General features: G+C 34.6%; 2 pseudogenes; both read left to right on the forward strand.

Annotated features, from left to right (window-relative positions):
- Window positions 1–737: 737 nt before the first annotated feature.
- On the forward strand, window positions 738–6,640 carry LOC122053268 (annotated as a pseudogene).
- Window positions 6,641–7,596: 956 nt separating this feature from the next.
- Window positions 7,597–25,164, forward strand: LOC122053269 (annotated as a pseudogene).
- Window positions 25,165–25,206: the final 42 nt, after the last annotated feature.

Here is a 25,206-nt window from a genome sequence, read left to right on the forward strand (position 1 = left end):
TCTAATTAATATATTTAATATATTTGTCTATATATTAAAATCTATAAATTCAATATCAAAATTATAATTTTTTTATTTAAAAATTGATTCATGAGTTTAACGAATATGTTCACGAGTTAACGAACTGAATATTGTGAAGATCGAGCTTGTTTGTTTATCTTAACGAATCTTATTAAACGAGCTCAAACGAGCTTTTATCGAATTTTAAATAGTTCATGAGCGGTTTAGTTCATTTACACTCCTATGTTAGAAAGTCAACTTTTGACTATGACAATTTTAATAATTAATTCAGGTAGGTAGGGTAGTTAATTATTAGTTTTAAAATTTATTAATAATTTTTATTTTTTTATTTTTTCAAATAATCTAATTTCTATTATTGCCATCTTAATTCGGACTCTTCTACGTATTGATGTCTACGTATTGATACAATCGTATCAAGTATCTCATTAATTTTTAAATAAAAATTACAATTGTATTTATCTATTTCTATATTTTTTTCAATCTTTTTTTTATGTGATATAAGACATTTTTACTATACAATTTGATTTATAATTAATAAATTAATTTTTATTAAAATTTATATAAAATAAATTATATTAATATTAAATAATATTATTTAATTATTTGTACACACCATCACGTTTAGTAAAAAAAATATTATTAAACCTAAACGATCGTATAATTTTACTTTTTGCGCCCGACTCGTGGTTTTCCCATATTTATAGGTCGTGCGGCCGATTGGTTCCCTGCTTCTCGCGGATCGGGTCCTTATATTCTTCTCCCCGAGTCCACATTCTACGAGCTGCAAAGCCCTAATCTTCTTTTACTTCCTCCATCCCTCTGTTCGCCGCTCGAGCCGAGGTGCATCGAGTAAGACCTATCCCCAGACGACGAGAGCCGTGATTGCTCGGCTGATCGGCGATGGGAAAGAAGAAGAAGCGACCTTCGAAGGTTTGGTGCTACTACTGTGATAGGGAATTCGACGACGAGAAGATCCTCGTCCAGCACCAGAAAGCTAAGCACTTCAAGTGCCATGTTTGCCAAAAAAAGCTCTCCACCGCCGGTGGCATGGCCATCCACGTCCTCCAGGTCCACAAAGAGACCGTGGCCAAGTATGTAATCATCATCTATCCACACCCGAAATTTGGAATTGATTGTATTTTCTGGTGTACACTGCTGGATTAGGTTTCTGGAATATTTCTCACGATCGATGCTTTCTAAAGTTATTCCCTTGATCTGTGGGTAAATTAAATTCCATCTTCGATATTCGTAGTGTGGATGATGGTCGAGGGACATGCTGACTATATATTCGAGATGCAGGAATCTGTCTTATCTTGGGTGATATGGACAATGTTGACAGAATAATCTCTTTTACTTTTAGACCGAATGCATTCAAGTTAGCGTTTTACATTCTCATGAAAAGCTTAAAACCATAGTTATATTTAACTGCCTATTCTATTTTGTATCTCAACTTATAATTTATAAGGGTTAAAATTGTTCAGAAGTTTCTAATTCTGTAGGTCCTCTTTATCATAGTGCTACTATATTCCATGGGAAAGGTCTTGAAATATAAAATTGGTTGGCTAAAGGTTTCTAATAAACTTCTCGTCTGCAATATTAATAACATTGTATTATACAATTATGAATGACCTTTTTTGCAACTTTGTACATGACTTAATATGCAATCCCCTTGTTTGTTGTTGCATGCTTCGTCATTTTAATCATGGTCTCTCTTTAATCATGGTTTCTACTAATATTATTTGATTTCATCTAGGGTCCCTAATGCTAAGCCTGACAGAGATTCAACGGACATTGAGATTTATGGTATGCAAGGAATTCCGCCTGATATCCTAGCGGCTCATTATGGGGAAGGTAAAATTCTATGTCCCCTTCTTTTCAGCCTAGCTATGCTGACCCCAAATAATTGAAACTTCTTTTTCATTGTTATTGTTGTTGTATCCCTTTTATCATGCATTATTTAAATTGTTATTCTGTGTCAATATACACTTGTTCATATGTTTTTTCATAGTGATTTTCTAGAAGTTTTGAGTTTTGTACTAAATGTTTTTTTTTTCACATTGAAGGTTTTCACTTGTATATCTTGTCTTTAACTTTTAACACACATAGGCTCATTGTTCACACTTTGATCAATTATCGTGTTATTTAGTTCATTCATTCTTTACCCCACATCTTACTCCCATGTCTTAGCATCCTGCTTATGACTATTCCAGTCTAATGGTTGAAAACTTGAAATTGATTGATTTCTTGTTTATTCCCACTTCTCCTATCCTTCCCTTCCATAATACTACTCATCTAGAAAAATGGTATTCTGCGTGCATCCTTAGAGAAATTATTATAGTGATTTACAGTGTTACTGAAGTCCTAATCCTAACACCTAAGAGTTCTTGGATTGGGCCAATTTTTTTCTCTTGATCTAGCTTGAAAAATTAGATTTACATTGATCTCGTGGCTTTATTTGATCTTCTAATTTAGTTGGCTGTTGACAAATATCTAACTTAAGACTCTGTAACTCATTCGTCTGAGATCAAAACTATATAAATGAGAAGACTTTATTTGATCTCATTCGCACGAGTTCTCTAAAACTAAAAAAAATTAAAAAGGGTAAGAAATATCCTCTTAACCTAAACTACTTCAACAACTTTGGAAATAAATTCCTTACAACTTAAGAATATAAAGTCTTACCAAATTAGATAAATTGACCTGATTATAAACTCTCTCTTCTAAGTAGGACAGAGTACCTAATTAAAATTATATTAAACTCTAACCAAATTAAAAGATATTGGTTCATTTGTTGGTAATGTGTTTTTGATGCCTCCTATATTATCTGGTAATATTTGGAACATTGTTGATCTTTCTGCTCCGCATATGATATTCTACTTTACATGAATATTTGAAGGATGTAGTGTCATTTAACTTGGACATTTTTGTTGATTATCTGGATGCATTTATTTTCATTTCTGGTTTGCTTGATTTAGTGGATTTTGGTGCAGATGAAGAGACAGCGGCAAAGACAGCCAAAGTGGAAGTTCCATCTACTGGTTTTATTGGTGGAGTGGTTCCTGGTTCATTGGGAATTAGATTTCCACCCCCACCTGCATATGCTGCTGTTCCTCCTGTGTATGTGTCAGCTTATTGAAAGATTATTGTTTTGACTTTCATTTTTTTTTTTTGTCGCATATAGTGTATCTTCAAGTTTTGCTACTTTTATGTTCTCATGGCTCATGCTCTTTTGATGTTTAATCTTTTACCAGATACAATCCAGTCTTTCAGTTTCAGCGTCCAACCTGGCCTATTCCAGCTGTTCGTCCAAATCCTTGGTTTCCTTCACAAGTGTCTGTTCCAGTTCCGCCACCTGTCGTAGCTCCACAGCAGCCCTTGTTTCCTATTCAGAATGCAGCAACTCCTTTGACCTTCCTCTACCCCTACACCACCTCAAGCTGGTCCACCTGGTCTACCCACATCTACACCACCTTTGGTACCTCAACCTCTCTTTCCAATCAATAGTCCAGCTGGTGTACCTGCACATTCATCACCGATAATTTCTTCAGCCTCCCCAACACTGCTGAAAAGCATTGCCGACGCAAATTCAGTACTGAACACTGTTACAGGAAGTGGTTACATCACCCCAAACAATCCAGGTGCAACCTTACTCAAAGTATCTACATCAATGTCATTTGTTGAGATTACCCATGTGATTATAATTTTTTCTTTTCTGATTTTTGTTGATTAAGATTATTTATGCAATAATCATCGGTGCATCTCTTTTATATAATTCTTAACAATGGGTGCTCTCTTTTTTATCAAAGGGTGATTGATTTTTTTCCTTTTTCATTCAAGCAGCGAAAATTCATGGAAATTTTCAGTAGAATGTCCAAATAAATTTTGAGTCTACCAAGATTTTGAATTCAATTCCTCATCCATATGGTTACCTCATGCATATGGTCAATAGAAAGGTTTATGTCAAGTATGTCAGAATACAAAATTAAATAACTTGAGGACTCAGTCTTCTACTTTTGCATCCAAGTTGAATCAATATTGTTGATAATCTTTAGAGTATGCCTAAGCAATCAATCTAAATATTATTTGGATCTTCTATCGAAGCTAGATGCTTCTTAAAGATCTTCTAATTTTCTTTAGAAAAAGAGTAAAAGGGTTTGTTTTCTAGAAACACTTCCTCCCATACTAAACTCTAGATAAATCAATGCCAAGCTTGATACACAAAACAAAATGTCTCACAAATGGGGGAAAACAAAAGTGATAAAAATTCAACAAAGATGGTAGAGGCGTAAAATTGATGTGTGAGAAATTTCAACAATCAGCAGCAATGGACTGAAACTGGTAATGAGCTTTAAAAGTCATTTAAACTTAGTTGATCTGATCTTCAACATTTGATATAATATTCAACTTCTTCAAGATTATGTATTAAATTGTCATGGATTCCAGAGAAAAGATGGTTAGACTAAGGCTCTAGTATCTCTTCTTGTGTGATGGTCAATATCAAGATTGCCAGAGGTGAGTGAGTTAATTTTTGGCATCGTCCTGGAGAGAGAGGATATCAAAAGGGAAACAAGACCTAAACTATCTCTACGATTGCAATTGTGACAGAGACAAACAAAAGTGTTACATACAAAAACAAGGGAGACAGAAGTATAAAGAGAGGCGTGATAAAGTTTGACATTGAGCATGAAGAAAAATGTTGGAAGAGACATGTTTAAAGGATGTGTACAAAATAAAAATCCATAATGAAAATTGAACTGTCAGGCTAGCAGGGTTGAGGACGACTTTTCTGTCAAATGAGCGAAATTGGGGTATTAATGTGTGGAACTAGGTGGAGTGTCACCATGGAGACAACCTTGTGCTTCTCCAATGATGTTTGTTGAGCCATGACACTCGGGAAGACGTGCAGAAATGCAAAGTGAATTGATTACAAAGATTTTCATTAGTTTTTCTTTGCACTGCCCTTGATCTGTTTGCACCATTAAATCTGTTTCTTAAATGTTGTATTCTTCCTGCATCCATATGCAATTTTTTCAAGGTAGATGCATTTTGCAACCTATTCTTTCTCAGTCTTAGCTTGATACAATTTACCAATATGTTCCAAGTATTTTTTTTTTGCTTTTTTAGGTGGTGTATCATATGCAAGCTCACATATGTATGCTTCTGGTCCAAACACTGAGAACCCTTCAATTGGGCCGCCTCCTGTCATATCTAATAAACCCCCTGCTTCCCTTCCCACTACAAATGAGGTCTACTTGGTTTGGGACGATGAGGCAATGTCAATGGCAAGTTTCTAACTACGGTCTCAGTTCATTTGTAGGCCATTTTTGCTCAGATCATGCTAATAGATGCAGCATTATTCTCTATTAATATATGATGTTTAAGATGGGATCATTGTGCAGGAAGAAAGAAGAATGTCTCTAACAAATTATCAGGTGCATGATGAAACTAGCCAGGTAAGTTTTTACTGTCGTCTGTTATATGTTCTGGTGGATGTGAAATAGATTTGCAATTTGGATGCAGATCCTCAAGGTAGGAATAAACCAAATCTTTTTCAAGTTCTAGTGTTATCCTTCAACGATCTTACTATTGGATTAATTGCTCCGGATTTCAATACTACACTCACAATTATGAATAAATCTTTTATGAACTATGGCCTTTGGTAATCAATTTTCTACTAGGCAGTAAAAATATAGTTTTGACTTGGGATGAGCAAGAAAGATATTCCTTTCTATTCCAATCCTAACTGTAGATTTCTTGCCAATCTTTGGAGCCTCCAAAGTTTTCAAATACTTTTTACACATTATTTCTATTGCTAGTAAATCTTATAAAACTGACAAGCTTGTGTTGCAAATGAACGAGGGGTCTCAACCTAGCACCAAGGCCCATGCGAAAATGCGTATGTACCATGTTCTGATTTTGTACCATGTTCTGATTTAGTTTCCTTTTTTTCCCTTTTGTGTTGCATTCCTTATCCCTATTGCTTTTTAATAAGTGTGGGGCTGAGTGGAACAACAAGAATTTCTTGTTAACTGTTTTTCATTGCATTGGCGACCACAATTGGTACAGGTCAGCGTTCGTTCAGAAACAAGTTTGCTACAAGTGTAGCTTTATTGTTAAGCTTGTAGAATTGCAGTAAACTTTTGATACTTTCTTCATTTGTCTGATTAATTTTTGCGGTTACACTTTGAACTAGATGAACTCCATTGATGCTGCCATAGACAGAAGGATATCTGAAAGTCGACTTGCTGGCCGTATGACATTTTAGATGTCATGCTACCGTGGGGAGTTGGAAGTCACTTGGCTATCTCAGAATGACTCAAAATCATCAAGCAACAAGGTGTGTGCTCCTTTCAGTGTTAGATGGTCAGCTTGTCTGGAGGCGCATTAGGTTTGTGAGACCAGCAGGCATCGTATGCATATGAAGAATATATACAGGACCCAGAATATAATCCCCAATTTGATGCCTAACTTTATGTACTTGTCAGTCCTTGAGTTAAAGTTTTTATTCTTAAAATTGTTTGTCATCATATAAACTGCCTGTTAGATGTGGAAGTGATTTTAGAGCGAAATTGGTTGTAATTCTTTTTGGTTGAATCGGATATCTTGTTGATTTGTTTAATTATCTGAGTTAGTGCTGAAGTAATTCTCGTGCAGTATGTACTTCAAAAAACTGCATGAACGCTGTTGGCAAAGGACAAATTACAGACTATAATTTAACCCTCTATATATTCAGAAATAATTGTATGCTTGCCTCCGGTGCAGCGGTAGATTTAAGAATGTTGGATTGATGTTGATTTATGCTATTTAAAAATTAATTGGTATAAATTAGGTATTTATTGTCAACTAAAAAAAAATTAAAAAAACATAATTATATGACTGTCTATGTGTTTTTAAGATTTATTTTGGTGGTCGAAAAGAATTTTTTATGAATGAATTATTCGTGACGTTGGGTTGAATATCTATATTAAAAAAAAAATGGTAAGATGTAGTACGTTGAGTGTTAACTAAATTTAATTAGTAGAATGCAAATATAAGCCTTTAGCTATTTGAAATTTGTTAAAAGTAAGTAAATTCTATAAAATGTTAATGAATATTTAGACAGTAAAAATACCATATCATTAAATATATATAGTATTTTTGGGTAAAAATAAAATTTTAATTGTTTATAATTCTATTTTTAGGCCCTCTAATTAGTTGGAAAAAACATTTTATTAAAAAATATAGATCCGTTGTATTAACGGTCATCCTAGTGTCCATCTCACGGATATATAGGAAGGTACATATAGGTCCACCGTCTGTACTACGCCCTGGGAAAAAAAACATTTTCTTAAAGAAAGGTAGATCCGCTACCTTAGTGGCCCCCCTAATGCAGGCCAGTCGTCAATTCCTGAGAATCGATCCCTGATCATTATGCTAGAGATACCATGCGCCAACCTCAGGTCATCAGTTCTTGAGAATCGACCCCTGACAATTACGCCAGAGATATCATGTGTCCACCGCCTGTGCTACACCCTGGTGCAAAAACAAAAAAAAAAAATTTCTTAAAGCATTCTATTAGCATTTGAGGTTAATTTATTTGGCGCTTCGGTGTCGAAGAAAGCTCTTGGAGGAGTTGGACTGGACTGTGGTGTGGGTTTTAGGGTTTTCTCGAACTCGCTTACTCTGGTTCCGTTCCTTCCCCCGATCGGCTTCGTTCGCCTCTGTGTTTTTAGGGTTTATCGCGAAGAGATTGAAGCATGGACATGGATACTTCTCCAATCTATTTCGACCCCCAAGATCTCAGCAGCAGGGAGCAGTATCGTCGCTACAGGTTGAATGCCCGACGCTTCTCTCATAGTTGTTTTACGGTGATCTTTGTTAACTTTCGCTTTGGCGATGCATGATTTCAAGACTAGGATTTGGTACCATTTTTAGCTTTTGTATGAAACGGAGCTTATTCTCTGCGTGCAATTGCGTCTCTAGTTAAATTGCAGTATTTTCCTCTTCTAGCTGAATATAATTCTTTTCTTTTTCATGAGAAAACTGGAGCACTATCCGCACATATTCTTAAGAGAATCGTGTGCGGTAAAAGAATGTATTAGATTCTTCAGAGTTACTCAGAGAGCAGATGTTTAGGCTGATTGAGGCAAATGCTGAAATATTGAGAGATAGTTGTAATTCTTCAGCTCAAGGCAACGGAATAGAATTTTTTGAAACATCTATCCACCTCTAATGAGTTCCCATCAAATACTTACAGGTTTATATCCTTTACGCTATTTCGGAGCAGAAAGGTCCACCAATCAGAAAATGGAATTGGCTTTCTATTCCTTGACTGCATGGATTCTCTCTATTCTCTACTCTTTTTATCTCTTTGCACGGACCACTTAGTAACACTCTCCTTCACTCAAGTTGCAATTCCATTGTCATGCCCTAGCGTATGACTCAATCTATCCTTGGATTTTGTCATCAAATATATTTTTGGGCCGTCCTAGTGTCGTGCCTTGCATCCTTCTAAGGTGGATATTCCTCATTAACACTTGATTACATTAAGTTCCTCTCCTTTGGGGTTTTGCATCTGTTGTTATTGCAATTGGTAAAAGAGCCTCCAAATTTTGCACAAAAAATAAAAAAAATAAAATAAAATTGTGGTATTTCAACTTTCAAGTTTATTTCACATGAAAAATCCTATTAGGAACTTATAGTATATCTATGTGTAGATTCAAGTGGAGTTTTAGAATTGAATCTAATAGGTCTAGAGCATCTATCTATCTGCTGTAAATGTACCTACATTTGCACTGTTAAAATGTGATTCTGCCTAGACACCAAATGTTAGCTTGTTAAAGTGTAATGAATTTGTACATCATACTGAGTCAAACCACTAGCAGTAGACTAGATGGTTAACCCAATTCAAAATTGTAGGCCAACTTGTTGACACGTCATATAAATTTTCTTGTGTTAGCACCTTAATTTTAATAGTTATTTTGTTTCTTAATTTATGACATCTAATACAGAAGACAACCACTCTCATACACATGGCTGCTTATTTTTTTAACAGGAAAAGACAATCCACCTCAAATGTGTCTCCTATTTCAGGACAGTCAGTGTCAAAGTTTTCTGAGGCAAGATTATTATATGAAGGAAACAATATTCAAAGACGCCCTAATACTGCACTTGTACTTGAGGATATCAAAGAAGAAGTAACATCAATTGATAGTCATCTAGTATCTGAGTTTAAATTTGGCTCTGATTCAATCCGTCAAGGAACCCACTCACTGAAACTTATAAAAAATGAGGATGATGGTCTGGGTGAAAGTGGTGATTCAACTTTTAGGTTGTTCGCCTCACTACTTGACTCTGCACTTCAAGGTAAGATGATTATCAGTATGTGCAACATCTCATAACTGGATATTGCACCATTATCTGGATGAGGGGCTTATTTTGAGTAATTGACTAATTATGCTTTCATGTCAACCTTACTATTTTTTGTTTTTTTATTTTTTATTTTTTTAAATTAAGAAGAAGCTATTTATCATGGTGGCGAAATTTTGTGCAAACTTGTCTTGTGATCTGAATCAGGACCACTCTAAAGTTCTAGTTCTTCTATATCCTTTGGTAAAGTCTGCAAGTGCATTCAAGCAAAGAGAGCAACAATAAGAAAGATAACTTTGGATCTATTTTTTGAATCTAATGAAAAAAATATTTATAAGCTAATATTTTTTGTGTTCTGTCAGGGATGGTTGAGAGTTTCTAGTCCTTTCATACTTATGCTGTAGGCAATAAAAGGGGGCAATAGGTTATGGATTACTTCATGCTAAATTTGATTGGAATTATACATGTTGCAACCAATCTTATTGATTATGTTACATCAATTCACTTGGAGTTGGAACCCTGTCTAGTTTCCGTAGAAACACTTGTGTTCCTTATCTGCTTCTAGTGAATATATTTTGCATGCTTCAGGAACCATGATTGTCAGTCTGTTCTGGAGGACATTACCCAGTGTGTGGGTGCATAGATGTAACATAGCCTAATAGGATATAGTAATGAAGTTTGTATTGAAAACAATTAGGTTGTCTTCCCAAACCTTCTTATATAAAATAATATATTAAGGAGTGAAAATAGACATGCAATATCTTTTAGGTTAGCCTATTTTTGAAAAATTGTTCACTAATTTCATTGATTCAGTTTCTTTACATGACATTCTGGTCATATAATGTACTATTTCAAAGACTCTTTATTGGTCTATATATTCTTTAAGCTTGTTATATGTGCAACACAGGGTTGATGCCCTTTGCTGATCTCATTTTGCAATTTGAGAAGGCATGTCGGAGCGTTTCTGAATCAATCAGGTTACTTTACCTGCTGAATTTGTTCTGTCAATGCATTATGATAAGGAAAACAGTTTGTTCACTGTCCATGCAACTTTCTGTTGTAATACTGAAGACCTAGGTTACTGTGTGTAACTCAATCTATTCCTTTGTACTTATTGGAGTTGACTAATAAGTACATATGTTTGAACATATTTTTTGTAGAGAAGTATCAGCTTATAGCTGTTTACATAGTGATTCTCTTTTATACTGTGTCATACAATTGATTTTGTTTGTAGGTATGGTAGTACTGGCAGGCATAGAGTAGTGGAGGACAGATTTATGCAGCAAAAGGCTCGGCTATTGCTTGATGAGGCTGCATCTTGGTCACTTCTGTGGCATCTATTTGGGAAAGGAAGTCATTCTAACATCCTCGAAACAATCTGAGCCATTAATCTGTATAGTGATCTTTTGTATTGTATTTTTAATGCCCTTCTAACCTGATAAGTTTGTTTCACTATTTCACTATATTTTCTTTGTTAGACTATTGGAAATCAGAGTCTAGGGATATTTTGTGTCCTTTTTGGGGGAAAATATTTCACATTATTCAATTTTGTTTTTACTCACAATGATATTTATTTGGATTCCTCAATAATAAAGTCATTTAGCACATTCAATGGAATCTTTGAAGTTGTGTCATATAAAACATTCTTATTTTGGGAAAAGTTTTCTTTCTGAACTTTGAATACAAATCTCTGCCTTTTGAACTCTTAAGAATCTCAAGCTCTGGTAATTAAATTCTTTGCTGTCAGATTGCTCTAACTGAAGAAAAGGGCCTCAAATCTATCCTCTTATTTTGGTATGATTGTCTGCCACAAATGTGGATCCAATTGTTAAGCGCAATTATTTACAAAATACTACACACTATAAATAGAAAAAGTTATCTGTCCACTTGGAATGTTGGTGTCTAACACGGGTGATGAAAGGGGTACTGGAGTCCAAATATCAGATGCTAACATTGTGCTGAACCACTATTACATTGATTTCACTCTATAAATCAAACAAAAATAAGAATATTGAACACTTTGTCTTCAGCAAGAGTTTACAGTTGTATCTCTTTATATCAGTTTAGATCTTGCACTTGATGTCTTACCTGTAGTTATTCTCTTAAAATAAATTTATATGGGCAACCTAACTTTTAGTAACTTGTTTTTTTTCCTCCTACATTGTTTCAGTGTCCATATGGTAGCATTCTTGACTCCTGTAATCTCATCAGGCCCAAGTGTGAAAGTCTTTTTCAGTTTAAATTCAGTTCATACTTTTTGCTTAAATATAAATGATATTTTTTCTCATGCGTAAAACTATATTCTATTTAGTGCTGAATCTATTTAGCTTCATTGAGACATTTATTCGTTGATTCGTTAATTTAGGAGATGTTGGAGAAACACAGGGACTAATGCAGTGGTGAATTTGTTTGAATAGATGTATATGAGGAGTTGTTAATGTTGAACAAGAGATCACAGGATCATATACTAAGATGTAAATTTGCTAAGATAAATTGTTATATTATGAAAAGGAACATCAATCACAAACTGTAGTACAAGTATAGAGATTTGAAAGAGAGCATTGGCATAGTTGTCAAGGAGAGAAGAAAACATAGTGAAATGTTATGATGATTTATTCTGTCTATGGTTAACATCACAATTGATTGTTACATGGTTAATTCCCTGAGTTCTGATTTAACATATACTCTAAGCTGCTAATAAGCTGAATATCTATCATACCAGTCAATTTGGATGTCAACTAGTTGAATTAATTTAGTTTTATGACACTGTTATTTGTGGGCTTGTGCATTTACTATCCTAGCTTCTTTGGCATGCTTATGTAATTTAAAAAAAAATCATGTTTTGTGGTCAACTTTTTGTTTTTTATCCATTTGTATTAATACTGCTTATCTATTTATTTCATTCATTTTAAGATTAATAAAATAAATTAGGTTCTGGAGTTGTTGCTATTCTTTATTTGAATCGATTTCTAACAATCGTGCAGGAAATGAAGAGCTTCCTAGTAAACTACTATTGGTAACTCTGATGGACAAATCTGTCTTACAAGTAATTTTGATTCTGTTAGTTGGAATTGTCTGATGTTATGTGTGGGTTCCAAAATGTTTTGTAGTCTCCACCAACTTCACATCAGCGGGCCTGTCAGTTTGTTATGATGGATCACACAGCACAGTTATGCCTTCGCATCATTCTTTGGCTTGAAGGACTAGCTTCAGAATCTCTTGATTTGGCAAAAAGGGTATTCTGTTTTACCTACATCTCATTACTGTCTTATGCAAAGGGATACAAAAAAGAATGACAAGCACATGAAAAATGGAAATAATGTACTCTCATTTGTTTTTTTTTTCACTCCATTCTGCCCTCATATTCAACCACCCAAGTACAAAAGCCACAAAGCTAATCTTGGTGCTGGTGGTAAATGGCACTGCAGGTCTTCATGTACAATTTAAAAAGGCTGAATTCAGTATTTTTGGCTTTGATTCTGACAGGCTATTAGATTCTGTGATAACTGTCTAGCATGCCTAAGTCTAACTATCCTTTCATATGAAAATAGAATCAGAACTCAGAAGACTTCTGTTAAATGCTCTCCATTCTAAAATGCATCACCTTATCTTTATTGTTTGTTTTTGGCAATTTGACAACATTTTTGTTATAGATAGTTGATTGATGGTGGAATGTTCTTTAAATTTTGAGTTAAAGGTGCAAAGTGTTTGACGCTGATTAGCATAATATTTATTTTAATTCCCATTTACTTTTGGAATTGCTTGCTTTATATTGAAAATTAAAGAGGTTTCCAACATGATATTGTTGGCTTGTTGCTTTTCCATTATGTCATGCGATCTCTCTGATTCATGCCAATTTGCATCCATGTTTCTTGAAATGCTTAAACAAAGGTATTTTCCTTGTAAACCAGTTATTCTATATTTTTCATGGTTTAAACTGTTCCAACACTTGACATATGTTCTCATACAGGCAAACAAACAGACCATATATTGCCTAAGGTGCTTTTGTTTTGTAATATGTATCACAATTTAAAAGTATGATAAGTCCTTATGGTTGTTTAACCTCTAGTTTGGGGCTAACTAAATTATTCTATTTTTCAGGTGAGAGGGTCACACGTAGGTTCCTATTTTCCAAACTCTGGTGTTTGGATACATACACAAAGGTTTTTGAAGAATAAGAAGGATGATCCTGCTATAGTTCATCATGTTGATTTTGATGCCCCAACGCGTGAAGTAGCTCAACCAATTTTGGATGACAAAGTACTGTAGATTTTTTAAAATTATCCGTTCATGTTATTATATTCCATGATATATAGTAATGTTTAAGTGATGGTTTTATAATGCCCTTAGAAGGAAAGCTTATTTTTTTAGCCAATATTGCAGCTTAAATTCGTATTATCTATCATAATAGGTGACTAAATGATCTTGTAATGTAAACAGAAGCAAGATGAATCTTTGCTAGAGGATATCTGGACTTTACTTCGAGCTGGAAGACTAGAGGAAGCATGCGAGTTGTGTCGTTCAGCTGGACAGGTCTTCATCATTATGCTATTTTCAATATTGCGCTAAGTCATTCTCTTACAAGTCATTCTCTTTTCAATTATTTCTATTCAGCCATGGAGGGCTGCAGGTCTTTGCCCTTTTGGAGGTCTTGAACATTTTCCATCCGTTGAAGTCATGCACAAAAATGGAAACATGAGGCAATTGCAAGCTACTGAATTGGAAAGTGGCATTGGACACCAATGGCGCCTTTGGAGATGGGCATCATATTGTGCATCAGAGGTTTAATCTTTCAAATAAACAGGGATAGTTTTAATTATAATTTTTTTTCTTCTTTTTGTACTAGTCAAATAATGAGATCACAATCCATGTGTGTACGACACTCAAGTCTAGTTACATGTTACTTACTAGCAATGTCAGTTAAACCCATTATTTCTGAGACTGTCTCATTAATTGGTTTGGAAAAAATATCTGCAATTTATTCTTCAAAATATATGCATGCATGCTGAGTTTTTTTATAACAACATTTAAATGAATTGACAATAAACTTCAGTTTGTGTATTTATAGCCCAAATGTAAATAGTGCTTGATTGTTACAATGCATACTCAGCAGTTAGTTCTTGTAAACTTGAGATCATTGAGGTAAACTTAATCTGCATAATTTTAGAGTCTGTATCATTTCTCTATATTCTGTGTCATACTAGAATAAACCAATTTTTTGTTTCTTGCTCTTTGATGATGTAGCATCAGTATCCCTTTTTTGTAAGTAGGTGTCAGAATTTATTGGTTAGCCACGTATCCTAAAACTAAAAGCAAGTGTGCATTATTAGGAAATAGACCAATGTATAATGGACGATTGCACTTGTCCATGTGGAACCAATGGCTCATTCCCATCATGACTCAGAGGTACAGACCTATTTTTAATATCATGTTGGAATTGATTGGTTAACTACTTATCCCATAAGTTCTAACTATTAGGAAATAGATCAATTTATATTATATAAAACCAATGAGTGTGGAGCCTCCTAGCTTCAACATTAGGACCCAACATAATCTTCATCAGAAAATGTTCAGATGTTGATCTTCCTTATAGAGCAAGCCTTTGCATGGAGACTTTTTCTTATTGCAGAATATCCATTGCCATTATTTCTTAAAGTAGAATATCCTTTGCATGTGTTCACGAGTTTGAGTCGCGGAAACAATCTCTTGCAATGTAGGGTAAGACTACATACCGTAGATCCAATGTGGTCCGACTCTTCCTCGGAATGTGGGAGTTTAGTGCACCGGGCTGCCTTTTATATCTTTTCTTCTAGGATATCTTGCAAATCACTACCTTATAATATCATCGATATCATCCTTAGGAACTACCATACTGGGGTTGCCTGATAAATACTCAGTGATCTACTTGCTGCAATGAGATTGAAGTGAGCATCCATTTGAAATAAATTACAATATGCATCCGAAGAGTTTGTTTCGGATTAGATTGTTTTCTTTGTGTCTACATATTTTAATTTACTGTCTTGTGGTTGCTTCATATCAACCTATTCCAAAGGGTCACCATATAGAAGCATGGAAACATGGATGTTGTATATGCATGTAGGGGCAAGCACCAAGCAGATAAATGGAAACATTGAATAGAGAATAGACCACATTATGGAAACACGGAAACATGGATGCTTCAGATCCACGAGGGAGGAAGCACCCAGCAGAGATAAACGGAAGCATTGGAGAGAGAAAATACATATTTTACTTTCCCTTTATTATATTATTATTGATATTACAATTCAAGTATATACAACACTCAACCATACATATATTAATGACAATGTGGGACTTAAAATCATCATTTTTTAGCAAAGATAATGATGCATGTGTTTGTGCTTTCTAGGACCTTCTTTATTAAAAATTTCCAACTTCTTTAATCTCACATACTAGTGGAGTTTCTAAAGTGCTGGAGTCTGGACTAAAATGGGATCATAGCACATGCTCTTTCAGATGTAACTTATAAATGATTGGCATAAGTTATTTGTGAATAGCAATGTCTAAAATTTCATGGTTTTGTGTTGTGTTTTTTTTTTGGTACATAATTTCAGAAGATCGCAGAGCAGGATGGTGGAAGGTATGAGATGGCTGTCTATGCAGCACAGTCTAGTAACTTGAGGCGTTTGCTGCCAATCTGTACTGACTGGGAGGTAGATTTTTGTGCACAGTTAATGATTTTTGCTGCTTCCGTTTCATCTTCTTTCAAGATACTTGATTATTAGTTAGATATTTTTTATTTTTATTTCTTGGTTATTGTAATGTGTCATTTAATTTGTAGCTTTCAACTGGGATTAGTGGTTTCCTTGCTTTTCATTGTCTATAAGTTTTTAGTTCACTTGAATTTATTTGTGGTTATAGTCAGCTTGTTGGGCAATGGCAAAGTCATGGCTTGATGTCCAAGTGGACATAGAATTATCTCAACCTCAACAAGGTAGAGTGGAAGGCAAACCGTTTGGAGATGATGTAAATGGATCTACACTAGAAAGTTGGCCATATCATGTATTTGATCAGCAACCACGGGATCTTCCAGCACTACTTCAAAAACTTCATTCAAGGTTTTGTGCTACCATGCCTTCTCATTGTAACCTTCATCTGTCTGATCCGTTTATTTTTTTGTAACTGCAGTGAGGTTGTTAATGAAACAGTTTCTAGAGCTTGCAAAGAACAACATCGGCAAATTGAGGTAAGGGATACTGATTTAAGAAAACTGTGCATGTATTGAAAATAATGCAATTGGAGAAACCGAAGATGTAGTTTTTGCAGTAGTATCCTCTAGGAATAAAAATGCACGTGAAGATTGAATACATCCAAAATGAGAGGAATGATGAGCAAGTTATTCAAGCATATTACTATTATGCTAAGCTTGTTCTCTATGAATTGCTCTGCTCTAGCAATCTCAAGACATGAATAAATTTTTTGAATATGTGAAATAAATATAAGTAGATCTAGAAGTCTCCAAAGCATGCTATTTTATTCTAGGAACTTTCTTGTTCTATAGAGGTACAGATGGTCAAGTTCGAACTGATCTAGGGTTAACAGTCAGTCTGAGTCTTATATGTTGTTATTGTAAAGCATAAAATAGAACACTTGGGCCAATGGACAAATATGAAAATTCTAGAAGGTGGAAAATATATTGTTGGAATAGATAATATTAGTTGTCATCTTGTTCACAAACAGGGTCAAAGCTTGACGATTCTTTTCTTTCCTCCAAACCTGTTGGTAGATTTACAGACTTAAGCTATCAAGCACATTGCCAAAGATATTGACCTATTATAGTAATAATAGGATTAGGAAACAGATCATACTAAAGAAAGCCAGATAGGAAGAATCAAAAACAATTGGAAGAAAATTAGTAAAGTATGTGGATGTTTATTTTTCTGTAGCATTGGGTTTATTCAATTATATTCTCCTGAGTCTCTAATTAATTCTTTGTAGATAAATCTAATGCTAGGAGATATAGGACACCTTCTAGAGCTACTATGGGCTTGGATATCCCCTGCAGAAGATGATCAAAATATTCTGAGGTTCTCTCCTTAACCCAGACAGATATTTTGAGTGTTATAGTTTATTCTTAATAAGATATTACTACCCAGGCCTAATGGAGACCCTGAACTGATTCGCTTTGGAGCACATGTAGTTCTGGTTCTTCGTAATCTACTTGATGATGACATGAAGGAAGCCTTCAAGGAGAAGCTGATGGTCGTTGGTGATCTCATACTTCATATGTAAGTTTGTATATGCTCTTACTTCTATGCATATTTTACAAATTAGGATTCTGCTGTTGCTGCTTCAATGGAACCCATCACCTTCTCCACTAGATTGAGCACCATGATCTCCACAAACGGCCTATGGAATTATTGTAGGATGATCTGTAGTTCTCTACACATATGTTGTATTGGACCTGTGCCGCATTCCAACTTGGGCTTGGATCCATATACGAATTGATTTCTGGATAACTTGGTTTCTATTATTGTTCCTGAGTTGTGGACTTATCCTTTTCCGAGACGTTGCTAATTGAACCTCTTCTAATTTTTTTGATGATCTTAGTGAGGAAAAAGGCTAATCATTTCATGATTTTTGCATAAACAATTAACCAAAACGTCCTAAACTTGCATGTAATAACAGGTATTCTATGTTTTTATTTTCTAAACAACACGAGGAATTGGTTGGAATATATGCCTCTCAGCTTGCCCGTCACCTTTGTGTGGATCTCTTTGTCCAAATGATGGAGCTCAGATTAAATAGCAGGTAATTCTGAAAGTTACATAACCTAGTTGTTACATTTAAGTTCATGATCATTCTTTAGCGCGCTAAGGATTATGATTTGGTTACTGGAACTTGTAGATTATCTGCTTATCCTTTCAGTGATACAACGTATTTATTTGTCAGGATAAAATATACAAGTCATGTGGCATTTTACTAAACCTCAAGTGACTTAGTAATAGCTATGTTTTTAGTATTTCAATAGCTTTGTGCCTTCTGATTTTCTACATTATTTGCTTATTATTTTTGTATGGAAGGAGCTAAACTCTCATATTCCAATGTAAAAATAATGATAATGATGAATTCTTGCAATCACAAGCATCATGCTGATCCTCCAGTCATTTCAGATGAAAATTATTGAATTTGTCATCTTTTCTGAAGGCTATGTGTTTATTTATTTCCGTTAAGTAACTGATGAAAGAATTGTACTGATCTCAGGAATACTTTTCTTGTTAGGACTAATTGTTATAATCTTTAAAAAATTGCTAGGCTCTTTATATATTTTTTAAAAGCAACCAATAAAAGGATAATAGTGATGTTGAGATTAATTTCTCATTTGGGTTAGTTGTTATAATATTGAAAATTGCTACCCTTTTTTCCTTAATAAAAGTCAAAGAAAGAGGAAAAATAGTGTGGTAGTTATATACGGGCTGTCCTGGGGATACATGTGCTCCATTTGTATCTATTGTCTCCTATGCCAACATATTCTGTTTGATTCATCTATGCGTGACTTAAAATGCATGATCCAAGATTGAATTTATTATTTACAACCATTTTTTAAAACAATAATTGTACATATATGCGGGTCTGCTGTGACCTGAATGTGTCTCATTATTTCTATGTTTATTTCTTCTCTCTTTTTTTTTCCTGTTGTCCGCTTATTAGCTGCTATATGTTTTTGTCATGCACTACTTGAACCATTGATGGACATTAAAGTTTTTTTTCAGAGTAATTTTTTCCTCACCTTTTTCTTTGTTGATTTTGTTTTTCTGTATTTAGTTTACTGACCCTTCTTCCATATTTTTTTCCTCACTTTTTTTGTTATGAAAGCGTTCATGTCAAGTATAAGATCTTTCTATTGGGTATGGAATATCTGCCTTTCTCATCGGAAGATGGTTCAAAAGCTTGTTTTGAGGAGATTATAGAGAAGTGAGGCCACAAAAAACATTATTATTGTGCAAGTTAATTTATGCTACAAACACGAGCTCACAAATCTTGTACGTTTAATTATTATGGCAGGGTACTTTTGAGATCACGGGAAACAAAACCTAATAAATATGATGGCAAATTGTCTGATGTTGTAGAACAGCTTCGTCTGCAATCTCTTCAAAAAGCTACTGTTATTCAGTGGCTCTGTTTCTCTCCACCTTCTACCATAAGACATTTTGAGATCATCAATGCAAAGCTTCTTACAAGGGCTTTATTGCATAGGTAATCTTTATCTCTCACAAATCAATTCTTCACTAGTTGAGCTCATTGTTTTGTCTTTGTCAAGAATTTGTTGAGTATATTTTCAGAACATAGATATGCACTAAGATGCATTTAGGATTTAAAAGTACTATATTTGACTTTGACATTATTTTTTCTTCTTCAGTAACATACTGTTCAGGGAGTTTGCATTAATATCCTTGTCAAGAGTTCCTAAGTTGCCTATAGGACCACATATGTTACTCAGTTTCTTGGCTGAACCACTGAAACAGCCTGAAGAAACTCTACTTTCTCTTGAAGAAGATGATGTCAGTGAGAATCTTGAAGAGTTTAAAGATTGGGTATGTCTGCTCACTTATTATCCTTTGACATTGCCTATGCCAATAATTATTATTTCTGTCATGACACTAAAATTTCTGTCTAATTACAATCAGCGTGAGTATTATGCATGTGATGCAACCTATCGGAATTGGCTTAAATTTGAACTTGAGAATGGAGCTATTCCACCTTCTGAGATTTCTTCAGAAGAAAAGGATAGAGCCATCGCTGCAGCAGTAGAAACACTAAATACGTCATTGTCACTTTTACTAAGTAAGTATATCATATGCACATTTTCAAGTCTGCTGATTAAGCTACATGCATGATGTGCTTATGCTCAATTATATGAATATGTTCATTTCTTGATTATCATTGACTGAACTTGCTTTGCAATTATCTTTACGGTGATTTGAGTGGTTAAAAGTCTGAAAACTATTCTAGTAGTTAGCAAACAGTCTAGAAAGAAAAAGTGCTCCCATTTGCTGGAAGATAGTTGAACTACTCCATTCGAAGCCAATGATACAGTGGATTTGTGACAAGGCTGTGATGATGTGATTTGCAGTTCAAGCAGTGAATGAGACAGCATATGAGGTGCAACAAGATGCGAAGGTAGGTGAGATTGAAAGGTGCAGACATAGTGCAGGGGTTGACAGTTGACACTATGGGTTTTGGTGGTAGACAAAATGTTTTAGGAGTGCAATGTAACTTTAATGAAGTTTTAATTTGGTTTAATCAATCCTACAATCACAATCCAATCTGATCTGGCATTGACTACTGCATGGCAAGTTTTTAAATTGGATTGACTCATAGGATCAGATAATACTACGGTCCAGGTTTGATATTGACTCCTTTGATAAGCCCATCTTTCCTTGTCATCGTAACTCTATCCCTACCTCATTTTGTTTTTTTTTATCGAATCTACTAACTCTTTTACTTTTTATGCTGGTTGTTTTTTATGAGTGCTTCTTCCTTGTATGATTTGGGAGAAGTGATACGAGTAAATGACAATGGCATTTGATGTGTGCTACTTATGGGAGTTTATTCCTGATCATTGATCATCTCAGCAGAGAGAGATTAAAATGTTCTTTTACAGCAGAAAATTGAGATTGACTTGTGGAGAAGTTTCTTTCTATCTATTTAGCCTCAGGTGATCAGGTTCATTTCCTTGCATTCTAAAACCCTTGTTTGTTGGAATGAAATTGATGAGCAAACATTTGCACTTGTTTGGTAAATGTTAACAATGTGGACTTGGCAACAGGTGGCGGAACACTGGTCATTCAGTAGATACAGTGGACTCTAGTGGATCTATTTGACATGTAATGGATGGGGAATTGGGTGATTGCTCATTTATATACCATACTCAAAAGAGTGAACCAACAAATCAATTTTCATTTCCCAAACACCATCTGAGCTACATTTTTTTCCTGATGTGTCACAAATCAACAATAGGTAGAAAGAAAAGGGAGGACCCTGAGGAGTTTGACAAAGAAATCCTCAAATGACTTTTCCAGTGACCACATTCTCGTGGAACAATGCCATACAGATGATCGCAAGCTTACATGATTGATAGCAGAATTATAATTAGGGAATCAACATTGAATTCAATCAATCATACCTGAAATCAAGCAAGTCACTTATGAATTGGGTTCACACTGATGAAGCTGCTATACATCCAGTGATCTATATGGGATTGACTGATTACAGCAAACTGTAATCTTGCTTTCTCTTACAGCCTAGTGACATTTATACACTTTACTCGGTCTTAGACTCTTAAAAAAAGGTAGACCTGCTATCTTAATAACCACCCTATTGTCAGCTCCATGGATATGGAGGGAGGTAAATGTAGGTATACAAGCATTAGGTGCATGGTGGGTAAATCTCAGGTTGTCAGTTCCTGAGAATCGACCATTGCCCATTACGCTAAAGATGACATGCACCCACTGTCTATGTTACGTCTTGAGGGCTCTGTCTCAAACTCTTAAAACATTTCATAAGGTGTGATTGGTTCTGTCCTCACCCACAATATTGAGGGGCTGCTATGGAATTTATTAGTATGAGACAGAAAGTAAAGAAAATGACTGGTGACTTTTGAAATTCAGATTCTTGATTTAAATTCTCTATAGGTTGGAGATTTGTTGGTAGTGCAATATTAGATTCTGTTGCAACATAATGCAGTGGATTTGCCTCTAGCTGCGGATGAAGCAGAAGAAATTGCAAGAAAATAATTAATTTGCACATGACTTAACAATCTGATGCTCTAGTGTAAAGATAGATTTGTGGAAGAGATGAGCATGACATTGTATGAGGATTATTTGCAAATACTATGAAATGTGGTAACTTAAATGCCCAAAATTTCTTCTGTCATTCAGAAATTTCAAAACCAATGAGAAATTTGATTTTGCTTCATCTGATATGTTTCTGAAAATTTACTTGGTACATTATTTCTCAAGCAGCTCATATTATCATAAAAGGACTTATCCTTCTTTCTTTGACTGATATTAAGTAAGCTTTTCTTTCTTGATTTAGGAGGAACCCCTTGGTTGAATGCAGCTAATAGTAGTATCCATGATCCTACTGGGAATGTTTATATTGAACTGCATGCTACTGCTATGCTCTGTCTACCTTCCGGTGAATGCATGATCCCTGATGCAACCTCATGTACAACATTGACTAGTGCACTCTACTCATCAGTCAGTGATGACGACGTGGTAAATCGTGAATTACGGGTATGTTTGTTTTTTTTTAAGGCATTTTTCATTTGCAATCACAATTATGCACTTAACTTTGCTATCTTTAGTGGTGTTTCTTTAGATTCTTAATAGGATAATTACTTTCCATCTCATTTGCAGCGTAACCTTTATCAGAGAAATCTCATTGGAGTGAAAGAAATGGTCAAAATTGAGTGGAAACCTAAAACAAGACATCATAAATTATTTATTAGAAAAATTAGTAAAAACAATTTAAAGTAGGAATCCACTGTATAAATGATTCTCACAACAAAAATTATAATGAAATTTATACAAAGAAGTTTTAAATATCAAAAGAACAAATGAAAATGAATGTACTTGGAAATTGATGTGAATGAGCTGCTCTTTTAAATCATGTTATAACTTTTACTTGGTATGCAACAGGAGAATGGAGGAGGTAAGTGCAGTTACAATTTACATATCTGAACCTAAATAATAGGGATTCAACATTTTTATTGTTGTTGATAAGGGAAACATTTCACACATGGATTTCAGTAGTGTCTTTTATAATCATTTCTGGATTTGTCTGCTCAATTCTGCAGAAACAGAATTCTGAATCTGATTGGCATGATTTTTGTCACTTGCTGTTGCTCGATTTGAAACAGTCTAGGTGTATTTTATTGGCATGGATGATGTGGCGCGCGATTCTATTCTGACACCTAATTTATAGTCTTTTCGTTGTTTCTAACTTGTGATAGAAGTTTTCAGGCCAATGTTGCAATTTCTTCAAGTGACAACTATTGTGTTGAAATTGTACTTCGCTGCTTGGCTGTGGATGGTGATGGGCTTGGACTTCATGAAGCTAATGATGGTGGCCTTCTTGCCACTATCATGGCTGCTGGTTTCAAAGGTATTGGTATCATAATCCACTTAATATGCACTATTGTTATTATCTTGTGAGAAGGTCAATAATTTATCTACCAGGTTCGCTTAACCGGTTTCAACCTGGAGTGAGAATGGAGATATTTCGGCTTGATGCTTGGTATTTCAAGGAAGATCTATTGATAAACCCTGCTAATTACATAGTGAAAGGGCTTAATCGTAGGTGCTGTCTACCAGAAATTATTCTTCGTTGTATGCAGGTTAATTAGAATCTCAACCTTGATACTTTTTTATTTCTGTGCTATCTGTGTTCCTTGGCATACACCATGGTGTTACAAGTCTTTATTGGTCCTTTTTTGTTCACCAATAGGTGTCGGTTTCTCTTGCTGAAACGGGCAATTTAAAAGATCATCGTGATGCACTTGTAGAATTAGTTGCTTCTTCGGAATATGGAATCCTTCATTTGTTTAGTCATCATCAGTTACAGGTATTACCCTCAGCATTCTACGTGAATGAACAAATCATCATAGTTTGAGTTCTACACCGTGAATATTGATTTGAACTGTCTTGGGTATCACTGCCAGCTTCCCAACAAAACATGCGACAAAAGAAATTAACTGGACATATATTTTTCAGGAATTTTTATTGATTGAAAGGGAATGCTCAGTACACGCAATGGAGTACGAAGAAGAGTTGTCTGTCATTAATTCTCAACAAGAATGATGGTAATTTTTGGTAAGCTTGGATTTCCTAGTTATAATGTCTTTCATTATCTATGTTTCAAAATTATGCACGTATTTGTTAGATTTTTACTGGTTTAATTTTTTTTGATTGATCGACATTTTTTTGAATTGTTTCTGGCGTGTTCAAATCATACGTTGTCCAAGTTATCTAGTTTAACTTTATTGCTATTAATTAAATTCAAAACTCTTAGCTGTTTGTGCATAATTAAACAAGTGTTATTCCAATTCCACCCTCTTTTACTCACGTTTCACAAAAAAAATATAATCTTTTAGTCATATCATTATAGTTGGCAGGACTCTCTGATGAGAGGTTGGAAAACTTCTTTATTCCATTTTCAAAAACAAGTACCAAGAATACGTTCGTTGGCACTTCTCTTTGATACATTGGTTGTATGCTAACATCTTATGAACAGTGAGTTTTCCTTTCCATTTAATATAGGCATTTATGTGGAAGTCAGGATTTATATTTTGGTAGGCACAATGCGCGAGCAGAAGTTGGAACTACTTTAGCACATGTTTGCTGGTAAACTCAAAGAGTTTAATTTAAGAATATATTTTCTATACCTATGTCCATGTCAATTTCTTTCCGATAGTGATATTCTAGGACTTTTGTGGCATGTATAATTTTTCTGTTTTTGTTCTTTGTTGTAGTTAAGTAGACCAAATGATTCTTTTATTTGACAGATTAGAGCAGTGGACGTTTTAACTCTGAAAATTAGACATTTGAAGGTGAAAAGTGGTGAGATTAGACAAATGAAAGGCACAAGAAGAATGGAGCAGGATAGCAAGTTGAACAAATTTTGATTCTTATCATTTAATGTAATCTCAGCTTGATTTTTGACTCTCAATGTTCATAGATCATTGGAGAAAGTGTGTATGATGTTTCAGAAATTAGTTTCTAAAGAGGGGAATATGGATGGGTTTTGAATTTATTGTAAAGTCTTTGCATTTTTGTAAGATAGTATTTTTGCGAC

Source organism: Zingiber officinale, chromosome 3A (assembly GCF_018446385.1).
Source record: "Zingiber officinale cultivar Zhangliang chromosome 3A, Zo_v1.1, whole genome shotgun sequence".
Lineage (NCBI taxonomy): Eukaryota > Viridiplantae > Streptophyta > Magnoliopsida > Zingiberales > Zingiberaceae > Zingiber > Zingiber officinale.